Source organism: Cornus florida, unplaced genomic scaffold (genome assembly GCF_030987335.1).
Source record: "Cornus florida cultivar Cherokee Brave unplaced genomic scaffold, ASM3098733v1 CherokeeBrave_3.0.0_Hap2_Chr02, whole genome shotgun sequence".
Classification (NCBI taxonomy): domain Eukaryota; kingdom Viridiplantae; phylum Streptophyta; class Magnoliopsida; order Cornales; family Cornaceae; genus Cornus; species Cornus florida.
This window is the reverse complement of record NW_026775572.1, coordinates 29325119-29339306: the sequence shown is the minus strand read 5'-3', so window position 1 is coordinate 29339306 and position 14188 is coordinate 29325119. Positions and strand designations below refer to the sequence as shown.

Here is a 14188-nt window from a genome sequence, read left to right as displayed (position 1 = left end):
TCAATTCTCTGGTATATACATAAGAGCAAGAATTTGGATCAGAGTTGAAGCGAACCGAGGACGAGAGGGTATTTCACCCAAAAAACCCAGAACATCATTCCTCGGTGCCGTTGGCTATTCGAAAGGGCCACGCACTCACTCAACACTAGACATTGTATATGATCTTTGTTAATGTTGATTAATTATAAATGATCATTTGGTTAGTTCAACGTTTTGATTAATGTAAAATTTGTATAGTTTACAGATTTTACTCTCCCGGAAACTCACGTCCATCCTCGTGATTGATACGATCCCAGTGGCCCCATCCCTTATCGCCGCCGTAATCGCCGTAGCGGCGAAGGAAGAAGAGGAGTCGGTGCCGGCCAAGGTGGAAGAGGAGTCGGCACCGAAGGAAGAGTAGGCTTCGCCGGAAGAAGAGGAGGTTTCGCCGTTGACGGTGGCTTTCACGTGATGGAGGTGGAGATTTCCCTCAAAGTCTATTTTGGATGCTTATATGGCTATCCCATTTACTATTAATAATCGGTTTAGTTGGGGTGTTTTTGGTGGAGACTTCAACCTCATTATACATCTATTTATAGTTACTCACTTGAAAATTTTTGGCCATTTATATAGATCATTTTGTTTAACTATTATCCAAGATTCTAGAAAAATGTATGTTAGATTTTTAGAGTTCTATGAGAATATCTTTAAGGGTCCGTTTGGTTAGATGGAAATTTATGATTGGAAAGTGAAAGTGAAAAAAAGGAAAATCAAGTTTCCTGCATGCATTTGGTTAGTAAGAAAATTTTTCAAGAAAGTTGTGGGAAAATATTATTTTATTAGTTTGGATAGCATGAAAGGGATAATAAAATGATTTACTTACCAAAACTACTCTCATGATTTCAAATATTAAAAAATAAATTAATTTTGTGTTGGATGAATCATCTTTATACCTAATTATTTATATTAATTTTTAGCAATTAAATAGTAAAATAATGGATTAATAATAATTATTATTATTATTTATATTCATATTTAAATTAGACAAACTAAGGAAGACTGCATTTTAGTTGTCAGTTTCTTTTTATTTTCTGTTTTCAATAATAATTATTTATATTTATATGTAGAATATAATTCATTTATCATAACATACTCATGTTTTATCATAAAATAATGGATTATTAATTATTATTATTATTATTATTATTATTATTTGTATTCATATTTAAATTAGAAAAACTAAGGAGGAGTGCATTTTAGTTGTCAGATTTTTTTATTTTGTGTTTTCAATAATAATTATTTATATTTATATGTAGAATATAGTTCATTTATGATAACATACTCATATTTTATGGAATTATTAAATATATCTTTTTTTAAGCCCCCTCGAAGAAACATTAAATGGCAACTCTAGGATAAAAATTGTCATGTAAAAGTAACATATTTTATAATTCATGCATAATAATTTTATGGTTTATGCATAATTTATCAGTCCCCTTTCATATTTTTTTATGAATATGAACCACTTCTATGAAAATTTTTCTTTACAAAAATCACATAGTATAAAACTCTATTCAGTTCAAAGTTGTATAGATAGTAAAAAATTAATATTATATTGATTTCCATCCATGTGAAATTGTTATGTCATATAAATAATATGATTACTCAAATTAATTTTTTCTCATATTTCTATTGAGATATTGATAAAAATTAAAAGTTACATTTTTTAATATTCTACTCTTCAACTCTTAATTTATCTCGAAAAATTTTAGGTAACGACCTATTGGATATAATCAAATTATGTGTCCCAATATATAATAGTTGTTGGAATATTTTCTGAGTCTAAATTTAATAACATGCTATATTTGTTATGTGAAAAAAAAAATGGAGAAACAACTGGGCATAATAGGAAATTTGGAAATAAAGTGATAGTTTTGAGCGAGAAAGTAAACTTTCTTGTGTTTTATGTGGGGAAATATTTTGGAAAAATTTATCGATGCGGGAATCCCACTATCCCAAAAAATTTCCCTTTCCAGGTAACCAAACTCTCAAAAATTAATTTTCTTTTCCGTTTCTTTTCCTTTCTACCTATTTCACGCTAACTAAATGAACCTTAAATGAAAATTGCAAGAAAAGAAATGAAATTTTTTTAAACACAGGTTAGTAGGAAAATTTTCTTTTCATAATTATTTAACTTTTTATAAAATTTTCCAACAAAAAAATAGAAGAAAGTTTTGAATTCTAGAGAAAATTTTCTCAAATATACAATATTGTTTTTCTTTTATTGTAAGTTTTATTTTATTCAAATTATAATTTTTTTTTTGAAATAAAAAAATTAAATAAAAAACCATATAATGCTAACTGAATGAATGTCACAAAATTTATTTTCTTAGGCGAAGCAGCCCCTTATTTTAATATGATGGTGGTGTGGATCGATTAGGAATTTACAAGCGTGCATATGTGTGTTGGGTTTAATAAGCCGATGTGCGGTTTCGATTTGGGGGTCAGCGGTGGTATTTCCTGCTTCTTGCTGTGGTTGTGATGGCAAGGGTGTGTTGGTTGTTGTGGGATGAGTATGGTGGTGGCTGTGGTTGTCATCGGTTGTGGGATGAAAATGGTGATGGCAATGGTTGTCACCGATTGTGGTATGAGTATAGCGGTGGTTGTCACCAGTTATGGTGATGGTGGCACCGATGGTGCAGATGTAGGTAGTGAGATGAGAGCTGAGAGAGGGAGGTAAGAGCTAAGAGAGGGAAGTATTACTTAGTAATGCATCAAGGACAATTATGTCATTTAAATCTTCAAATTTTTTATCAATTAAATGTTGAAAGGCAATTTCGCCTTTTACCAACTTTTTAGGGGCTGTTTGGCTAGAATTTTTGATAGGGGGTGTCATCATTTAAAAAAAGGCTAATTTGTATCTGAGTGTTCTTATGACAAATCTCAAGAGATGTCTTTAAACTTTATCCTTTTTATTTATTTATTGAAGATAGAAGAATGTACAATATTCGTTGGCCCCGAAGAAGATTAGGCCCAAAATCACAGAGCTAGCAACCCAAATTGAAATTATATTTTTCATGCTTTGTTAAGTAAGTTTAATTTTAAAACCAGCTATGTACATGAAAGCATAAAACATTTGTCCATGGACAGCTTAGTGGGTGTTATGTAAAGAATAAGGATTAATGTAAGACCCACCGTGGATTTAGGATCGGTTTGAAAATTTGCTTTGTGTTTTGTGTTGGTATGGTGTATTATAGCTAGGTCTGTCAATGGATCGAATTCGGATCGATCAAATCTGTATATAATTTTTTAAGCAAACGGATTATCGGATTCAGATTATTAATGGGTTCTCGGACTGAATATCCCAATTCATATCCTATTTAGATCGGACTCGAATCAAATCGGATTCGAATTCGGATTAAAATCATATTTACTGACATATATGATTATAAAGTTAGATGAAATGGAGAATTGCTAATATTTAGAATGCTACATAATATAACTATGCAACCAAATGAATATAATGATAAATAATTAATATATATATATATATATATATATATATATATATATATAAATATATAAATTTTGTAATATATAACTAATATATATAACATTGATAAGAACACCACACTATTAATATGTATATTATGAGATTTATTAGCATGTGGATGAGAACACCACACTTTTGTATATATAACATTATGATTTCTTTTCTTTTTTTTTGGATTTTTGGTTTAAAAGCTGATACAATTCTAATAAGAGTATTGATATAAATATGTAAAATTATTGATAAATAATTATATATATATATATAATTTTAATTGGATTGGATCGGATTTTTATCGAATTGGATCAGTATAATTCATATCTGATTTGTTAAGCTAATGGATTATCGGATTCGGATCGTAATCAGGTTATCGGATTTTTTGTTCAATTCATATCCGACTAATCGGATCGGATTCGGATCAAGATCCACTCCATTTGACAGGTCTAATTGTAACCAAACAAAATATTATATTTGTCTGATATTTTCTTGTTACAACTTGAATAGTATTATGTTTATTGTAGTAAAAAAGAGGCTCAAGTACAAGATATTAAATTAGTATTTCTTAATGTTTTCTATTGCAACTAAAAACTGTTGTGGTGAAATGTACCCAAAAATAATTTAAACCTCTAATGGCATTTTTTAACTAATCATTTTGTTTTTTAATTTTACAACATTTTTATTTATTTATTAAACATATTCTTATATATATGCTTTCACTATTTAACACAGTTATTTATATTTTAGATGAATATATAAACACGAAAACTATTGTCAAACAGACCCCTAATGCGGATTGCTGTAGTAATGTAACTGTGGCCAGCATGGTGGTGGGTGGAATAGTTTTACACTAAAAAGTTTTACACATTTTTTTTCTTGTATTTTTCCTTCTTCTTAAATTTTTCTATTTTTACCCAATAATACATGCTACGGAATACAAAAAACGGGGGAAAGAGAAAGATTAAAAGCTTTAACTGGCTTTACTTTATAGTATGTATTATTGGGTAAAAATATAAAATAAAGTGATTTTGTAAATTTGTCATTTTCTTTTCTATTATTTTAGAAAACAAGGGAAAATAAAGTGGAAGGATTGAGAAACTTCATCCAATTTCTCCACTTATCACATATTACCGATCTGCCAACATGACACGTACACGATACGAGTTAAATAAATAATAAATTTACCATAAATGAGTTGATACAAATAACTCGTTTAGTTGAACGCCTCGTATTTGAATTTTGTAGCTTAACTCTAATTCATTTATATTCGTTTAAATTAAATATGTCACCCGTGAAACCCCCGTCTAACCAGTTGCCTGTTTTGATCAGATTAGTAGGGGGTATTTTGGTCATTTCATAGTTACATAATAAACCCTATTATACAAATATATAACAGCAGCGCCTGCTCTTCAGTCTGTCTCTCGGTCTCTCCTCTTTTCCCCCCCTCTCTGTCTGAATCGGTGAATCAACAATACCAGACAACTCTCTCTCTCCCTCTCAAATCCACACCACACCTCGAGCGACCAAGATCACTACAGTCTACACTTCAAGCGACCAGCGAAGAACACAAACCTAGAACAATCGAAGTTAGTTTTCTACTTTTCTCTAATTTTTTTTTTGTCTTTTCTCTTTCAGATCTACTTTGAAACAACAAGAGTTCATTTTTTTTTTTTTTTGTCTTTCCTCTTTCAGATCTACTTGGAAACAAGGTTTCTTTAATTTTTTTCTTTCAGATCTACTTTTAAACAAGTTTTATCTAATTTTTTTTTTCCATTATTATTGTTGTTTTTTAGAAAGTTTGATGTATATATGTATCGTGGTGCTTCTGTCCTTTCTAATTTGGGGGTGTTCACTGGTTTGTATGCCTCTTCTGTTTTATTTTGTTCTGTTGATTGTGTGTCTGTGTGTTTCTTTGGGTCCGATAATTGATTGATGTTTCATTCCTAATTGAAGAATTTGGAAAAAAGAAAGAAAAGAAAGTGTTTTGTTTTCACCATCTCATTCATTAAAATAGACCATCATTTTATCAACTGATACCTTTGTTCTGATTTAGACCAGCGAATCTTGTACCTAAAGCTGCCTATTTGATCTTCTATTTTCATATATGAGTTCAATCCTGAAAATTTTATAACCCTCAGGTGGTTGTTTGCTTGGACGGATAGAACTGAACTGAAGAATTAACTAGACAGTTCTCCGATTCATTGTTTTTTTAGTTCGTCCTTATAATATTTTATTTTATATAATTTTTTTTTTATAATTATCTGAGAAAAACAAAATTGGCTTGCTTTAGTGCACTTCAATTGATAAATAACTAAATTTAACTTCTAGCTGATATTAATAATTTTTTTTCAACCGATATTAATAAATTAGAAAATCAACTTTACTACAAATACTAGCTCTCTTGTATATAGAATTGTAGCCCAAAAAAAATAAATAAATAATTAAGAGTATATAGAATAGAATGAGAAAAGAGATTCCAGTAGTTTTGTTTATTTTTAAAAAATGATTTAACTTTCGTGTAGGCTTGAGGCCACAACAAAATAAAAAATTTATTAATAGAATTAATCTATCCAATCAAGCCCAAGTCAACTCAACCACCATACTAAAATAAAGGACCAAATCAAATAAGCCCAGGGCCGGTCCTGACCCAAGGCGACAAAGGCGGTCACCTAGGGCCTCAAAATTTATAGGCCTGTGGATGAGGGGTCACGGAAAAACAAAATATTTTTAGGGCAAATCATTTTAGCCTCCCCAATCGCCTCCATCTCTTTTCTCGTTCTCGACTCTGAACTTGCCCTCCCTCTCTCTCTCAGCAACTTCAAACTACAAAATCTACAAGAATCAGAAGTTCAAAACCCATATATTTCCGTTTATCTAGATGTCTCCAAGAATCAAAAGTTCAAAACCTATTACCTATATCAAAACCCATATCGGCATATCATTTCAGATTGTTCAAAAAATAAAAATCCATATCTTTCAGTTTCCATCGCCCGCAAGCTTCAGCCCGTCTCTCAACGATCAAGCTTGCCCCCCCCCCTCTCTCTCTCTCCAACTGCTAACTTGTATGTATTGGTTTTGTTTTAATTTTTTTTTCTTAGTCAAGGTCTGTAACTTGTTTTGCAAACTAAATACTATTTGGTGAAATTTTTTATGGTCTTTTATATAATATATATATATATATATATTTTTTTTTACAATATAAAGTAACAAAATTTGCATTGCATTTTGAGGTAATCACCGTAATCTACATTTTATTTCAGCAAAGCAAATATATATTTTTCTATTTCTATAACTTCTATTTCTGTTTTTTTGTTGTGTTTTTTTTTTGTTGTTGTCAATTATGTTTACAAGAAAATTTGAATCTGGGCATGAAAAAAGAAAAAAAAAAGAATCTGAATTGGATTAGAAATTTGTAGAGATTGAATCTGAAACAATTTTTATCAACGTGCCAAGCTTTTTGAAAATGGAAATCTTTTCAGAACTAAAAAAAAAAAAAAAAAAAAATCATAACAAGAACTTTGACAAGCAAAAGTACTTAATATAGGGTAAAGCTCTAAAGTTACTTCTTGAAAATTAAAATACTTACAAAAAGCATGCTTTTGAGTGAATTCCATAGTGTTGGAAGGGGCTTGCCATGAATTACCTCGCACTCTACTACCACTAGTAGATTCTCAAATAGGATTAGTAAAGTGGTCAAAAGAAGAGATAGGGTACTGTGCTGAATTGTTAAGAAATAAATTGGTAATTTTTTTTAATTAATTACCCAAATTGGATTTTCTATGCCTTAATCAGTCAATTGTCTAAAGAAACATTGTTAGTTAACATTTTGGTTGATATATATTGATTTAGCTTACCCTATTGAGAAATCATGGATGTTTTGTTTCACATAGAATTACAATGTGTGTAATGCACGAAGGATATATTCAATCTTTCTGCCATATTTTTATTTTCAAATTTTGGTTTTTGATTTTCTTTTGTTATTCGAATGTAGAATATTAGGATATTGATTTGTTAATCTTGAAGATTATTCCTAAACTGATGTATTGTACTTTGTTATTGGATTAATTTAACATGAGAGTTGAGTATAATATGTGCTAATCATACCTATCCGTAATCACACCTCTTTCTACGGATATGTGTCCAATATTTTGACTGAAAGCATAGTTGGGTTGGGTTAGGTTGATACGTGATACAGATAGTACTTAGATGGTGGTGTTTTAATTGTTATGAGTGTGAAACCTCTTCCTCACAACTTGAGTGTTTTCTTATTTTTAGGTTCAGCATCGGGCCTTAACATTTTGCAAGAACAAGGTTCAAGAAACATGCATTCTCAGTAATCAGGTAACAAACTTTTACTTTTTCTAAAATTTTAATTGGCATTTTTAGCTATTGGTTACATTTATTTATTCATGTTTTACATACTGATTTTTTGTTTTTGTTTTTCTACATGCATATATATAATATTGTTATGATGTGATGCTCGAACAATTTATTAAAGGGAATTAAAGACTTGGAAGTTTAGTTTTCAATTTCAGAATATATGTTTTACAAACCTATTAACGCTTTTAAAACTTTTCCTCTTTTGTCCTAATAATATAGGTCTCTTTTCTGGAAGAAGAAAGTTGATGGGAATGGGTGGAGTTGGCAAAAAGAAAATAGGTTTGTTTTTTTTGCTTAGCTAATGGAATTATATAAATCCCCTTACCATTGGTGCAGTGATGTTGGTTTTAAAATGACCAATTATGATAGGAAGTCTCTTTTCAGTTTATCTTAATCAAATGTATATCTATGCAAGAAGATTACGTGATTCTAGATGACGATATTAATGTCAACGTTATGAGGATGTTGATGTCAACGTTGACTCTAGCGATGACGACCGATGATGTTGATAATACATTGATGCACTCAAATTAAGTCAAAACACTTAGAATTGAAGGAAATTTAGAGTTGAAGACATACTATTGAGCATAGTGTCTAATTCTTTTAGTTACAAGAATCTTTGGTCACTTCACACACGATTTTTCAGTTCCTGAAATTCTGAAACAATGGTGTGTAATATGATTCATCTACATGAGCTCTCCTCTTTTTCATCTCTCTAAACCCTAATTTTATCTGTGAAAAAGAAAAAGAAGACATTATACAATTTTAATTTAACTTTATCAGTTTGAGCATTGACAGAGCTTCTGAAATGTTGAAACTGAAACAACAAAGAAGAGAGAGTCCATCAATAAGAATTACCCAACTTAGGACAAAATAAGCTCTCTGAGCGTCTTGACTAATATTGGCATGGGAGATTTATATATATATGGACTTGTAGAGAGAAAGATATATGGTTGGGGGCATAAAAATGTACAACAATTGTGAACCAACGATATGGTTGTGAGCTTTTGGCTTGTTTCATGCATTGAATCTAGGAAATGTACAACAGTGAAATGGAAAGTACTGATGCACTCAAAGTTACAGAGAATAATTAATATTATATATTTATAACATACCTTACTGATCTAACATATACATATAGACATATATATATATATATATATATATATATATATATATATATGTTTGTAACTTACATATATAAATTGAAGCGAACTGAGGACGACAGGGTATTTCACTCCAAAAAAGCCAGAACATCGTTCTTCGGTGCCGTCGGCGGTTCGAAAGGGCCACGAACTCACTCAGCACTAGACATTGTATATGATCTTTGTTAATGTTGATTATTTGTTAATCTTGATTAATTGTAGATGATCATTTGGTTTGTTCAACGTTTTGATTAATGTAAAATTTTCATAGCTTGTAGATATTACTCTCCCGGTAGCTCACGTCCCGGCGTAATGTCCGTCCTCCTGATTGATACGATCCAGTGGCCCCATACCTCACTGCCGCTGTAATCGCCGTAGCGGTGGAGGAAGAAGAGGAGTCGGCACTTGCCATGGTGGAAGTGGAGTCGGCATTGGAGGAAGAGTAGGCTTCGCCGGAGGAAGAGGAGGTTTGGCCGCCGGCGGCGGCATTCGCGTGATGGAGGCGAAGATTCCCCATAAGTCTATCCCATTTACTACTTATACGGGGTATTTTTGGTGGAGACTTCAACCTCATTATACATCTATTTATAGTCACTCGAAAATTTTTGGCCATTTATAAAAATCTTAATATTCTAGATCATTTAGATTTTGTTTAACTAAAAATTCTAGAAGAATAAGAATGTATGTTAGATTTTCACTGTTCTTTGAGAATATCTCTAAATGAAAATTGCAAGAAAATAAATGAAATGAAATTTTTTTAAACGTAGGTTAGTAGGAGAATTTTCTTTTCACAGTTATTTAACTTTTTATAAAATTTTCCAACAAAAAAATAGAAGAAAGTTATGAATTCTTGAGAAAATTTTCTCAAATATACAATAATGTTTTTCTTTTATTGTCAGCTTTTTTTTTTATTCACATTATAAATTTTTTTTTTGAAATTAAAGAACATAAAAAACAACATATCATGCCAACTGAATGAATGTTAAATAATTTATTTTCTTAGGCGAAGCAGCCCCTTATTTAATATGATGATGGTGGTGGGGATCGATTAGGAATCTGCAAGTGTGCGTATGTGTGTTGGGTTTAATATGCCGATGGGGGGTTTCGATTTGGGGTCAGCGGTGGTGTTTCTTGCTTCTTGCTGTGGTTGTGATGGCAAGTGTGTGTTAGTTGTTGTGGGATTGAGTATGGTGGTGGCGGTGGCTGTCACTGGTTATGGGATGAGAATGGTGATGGCGGTGGCTGTCACCGATTGTGGTATGAGTAAGGCAGTGGTTGTCACCGGTTGTGGTGATGGTGGTGTCGGTGGCGCAGATGTAGGTGGTTGTCACCGGTTATGGTGATGGTGGCGCCGGTGGCGCAAATGTAGGTGGTGAGATGAGAGCTGAGAGAGGGAGGCATTGCTTAGTAATGCATCAAGGAAAATTATGTCATTTAAGTCTTCAGATTTTTTATCAATTAAATGTTGAAGAACAATTTTGCCTATTACCATTAGGGGCTGTTTGGCTGGAATTTTTGATAGAGTGTGTCATTGTCTTAAAAAAAAAGACTAACTTGTATCTGGGTGATCTTATAGCAAACCTAGAGAGTGTCAATCATTGTACTTTATCATTTTTTATTTATTTATTGATGACAGAAGAATGTACAATATTCATTGGCCCGGTAGGAGATTAAGGCCCAAAATCATAGAGCTAGCAACCCAAATTCAAATTATATTTTTTATGTTTTGTTAAGTAAGTATAATTACAAAACCAGCGTACATGAAAGCACAAAAGACATTTGTACATGGACAGCTTAATGGGTCTTATGTAAGGAATAAGAATTAATGTAAGACCCACGTCAATTTAGGATTGGTTTGAAAATTTGCTTTGTGTTTTGTGTTGGTACGATGTATTGTAATTAGGCCTGTCAGTGGGTCGGATTGATCGATCAAATTTATATTCGATTTGTTAAGTAAATGGATTATTGAATTTGGCTTACTAACGGGTTTTCGGATTGAATGTTCCAATTCATATTCTATATAGCTCGGACTCGGATCGAATCGGATTCAAATTCGGATTAAAATCATATTTACTAACATATATAATTATAAAGTTTGATGAAGTGGAGAATTGGTAATATACAGAATGTTACATAATATAACTATGCAACCAAATGCATATGATGATAAATAATTAATATATATAAATTTTGTAATATATAACTAATATATATAACATTGATGAGAACACTACACTATTATTGGTATGTATATTATGAGATTTATTAGTATGTGGATGAGAACACCACACTATTGTATATTGATTATGAATGATTTTTTATTCTTATTTTTTGAATTTTTGGGTTACCTCTTATACAATTCTAATAGGAGTATTGATATAAATATGTAAAATTATTGATAAATAATTATATTAATTATTTATATATATAATTTTAATCGGATCAGGATTTTTATCGGATTGGATCAGCATAATTCATATCCGATTTATTAAGTTATCGGATTCGGATCGTAATCGGGTTATCGGATTTTTTGTTCAATCCATATCAGACTAATCGGATCAAGATCCGCTCCATTGGCAGGTCTAATTATAACCAAATAAAATATTATATTTGTTTGATATTTTTTTGTTATAACTTGAATAGTATTGTGTTTATTGTAAGAAAGAGGCTCAAATACAAAATATTTAATTAGTATTTCTTAATGTTTTCTATTGTAACTAAAAACTATTGCGGTGAAATTTATCCAAAAATAAGTTAAATCTCTAATGGCCTTTTTAAACTAATCATTTTGTTTTTTAATTTTACAACATTTATTTATTTATTTATTAAACATATTTTAATGTTTCTGCTTCAAAAAATACTTGCTACAAATTTTACTATCTTCCACTATTGAACACAGTTATTTTTATTTTAGATGAATATATATACACGAAAACGATTGTCAAAAAGACCCTTAATGCGGACTGCTGTAGTAATGTAATTGTGGCCAGCATAACTGGTGGTGGGTGGAATAGTTTTACACTAAAAATGAAGGAAATTGTAGAATTTAAGAAAAATACTTTTACACATTTTTTTCTTGTATTTTTCCTTTTTCTTAAATTTTTCTATTTTTACCCAATAATACATACTATGGAGTATAAAAACGGGGGAAAGAGAAAGATTAAAAGCTTTGACTGACTTTATTTTATATTTATAGTATGTATTATTGGGTAAAAATATAAAATAAAGTGGTTTTGTAAATTTGTCATTTTCTCTTCTATTATTTTAAGAAAACAAGGGAAAATAAAGTGGAAGGATTGAGAAACTTCTTCCCTTTTCTCCACTTATCTCATACTATCCGTGTCGGTGACTCGAACTCAGGGGATGTAGGGGAGGGTTCTGGTGGGCTTGAACTCACTCAAAAAAAAAAAATAAAAAAAATAATAATAATAATAGAATTAGCCCACCCAATTAAGTCCAAGTTAACTTTGCTATCATACTAAAATAAAGACCCAAATCAAATAAGATCAGGGTCGGTCCTGACCCAAGACGACAAAGCCAGACACCTAGGGCCTCAAAATTTATAGGCCCATGGATGATGATGGGTCACGGAAAAACAAATATTTTTAGGGCAAATCATTTTAGGCTCCCCCCCCCCCCCCCTTTCCCTGTGTGTGCAATTGCAAACTACAAAATCTATAAGAATTAGAAGTTCAAAACCCATATATTTCAGTTTATCTATCTGTCTCCAAGAATCAAAAGTTCAAGACCTATTACCTATATCAAAACCCATATCGGCATATCATTTCAGATTGTTCAAAAAATCAAAACCCATATCTTTCAGTTTCCATCGCCCGCAGTTCCAGTTCGGGTTCGCCGTTTGCAAGCTTCAGCCGCTGGCCCGCTGAAACTCAACTCTCAAGCTTTCCCCCCTCTCTTTTTGCAACTCCTAACTTGTATGTATGGGTTTTGTTTTAATTTTTTTTTCTTTCTAAATCAACTAATCAAAGTCTGTAATTGTTGTTTTGCAAACTAAATCCTATTTGGTGAAAATTTTGATGGTCTCTTTTATATAATTTTTTTTTTTTACAATATAAAGTAACAAAATTTGCATTGCATTTTGAGGTAATCACCATAATCTACATTTTATTTCAACAAAACAAATATATTTTTTTCTATTTCTATAACTTCTTCTTTTTTTTTTTCTTTTTTTTTTTTTTTTTTTTTTTTTGTCAATTATGTCTACAAGAAAATTTGAATCTGGGCATGAAAAAAGAAAAAAAAAAAAAAAAAAAAAGAATCTGAATTGGATTAGAAATTTGCAGAGATTGAATCTGAAACAATTTTTATCAACATGCCAAGTTTTTTGAAGATGGAAATCTTTTTAGAACTAAAAAAAAAAAAAATCTCATAACAAGAACTTTGACAAGCAAAAGTACTTAATATAGGGTAAAGCTCTAAAGTTACTTCTTGAAAATTAAAATACTTACAAAAAGCATGCTTTTGAGTGAATTCCATAGTGTTGGAAGGGGCTTGCCATGAATTACCTCACACTCTACTTCCACTAGTAGATTCTCAAATAGGATTAGTAAATTGGTCAAAAGAAGAGATAGGGTACTGTGTGCTGAATTTTTTAGAAATAAATTGGTAATTTTTTTTAATTAATTACCCAAATTGGATTTTCTTTGCCTTAATCAGTCAATTGTCTAAAGAAACATTGTTAGTTAACATTTTGGTTGATATATTTTTATTTAGCTCACCCCATTGAGAAAGATGTTTTGTTTCACATAGAATTACAATGTGTGTAATGCACGAAGGATATATTCAATCTTTCTGCCATATTTTTATTTTCAAATTTTGGTTTTTGATTTTCTTTTGTTATTAGAATGCAGAATATCAGGATATTGATTTGTTAATTTTGAAGATTATTCCTAAACTGATGCATTGTACTTTGTGTTCGGATTAATTTAACATAAGAGCTGAGTATAATATCTGCTAATCACACCTCTTTTTATGGATAGGTGTCCAACATTTTGACTGAAAATATAGTTGGGTTGGGTTAATACATGATACAGATAGTACTTAGATGGTGGTGTTTTAATTGTTAGTGTGAAACCTCTTCCTCACAACTTGAGTGTTTTCTTATTTTTAGAGTTAG

General features: G+C 30.9%; 1 long non-coding RNA gene across 1 annotated transcript; it reads left to right on the top strand.

The window, feature by feature from the left end:
* The first annotated feature begins 4944 nt into the window (after positions 1-4944).
* Positions 4945-9748, top strand: LOC132294510 (uncharacterized). Its single transcript, XR_009478102.1, has 4 exons — positions 4945-5112; positions 7802-7867; positions 8126-8185; positions 9323-9748. It is a non-coding gene; the product is annotated as an uncharacterized LOC132294510 (long non-coding RNA).
* Positions 9749-14188: the final 4440 nt, after the last annotated feature.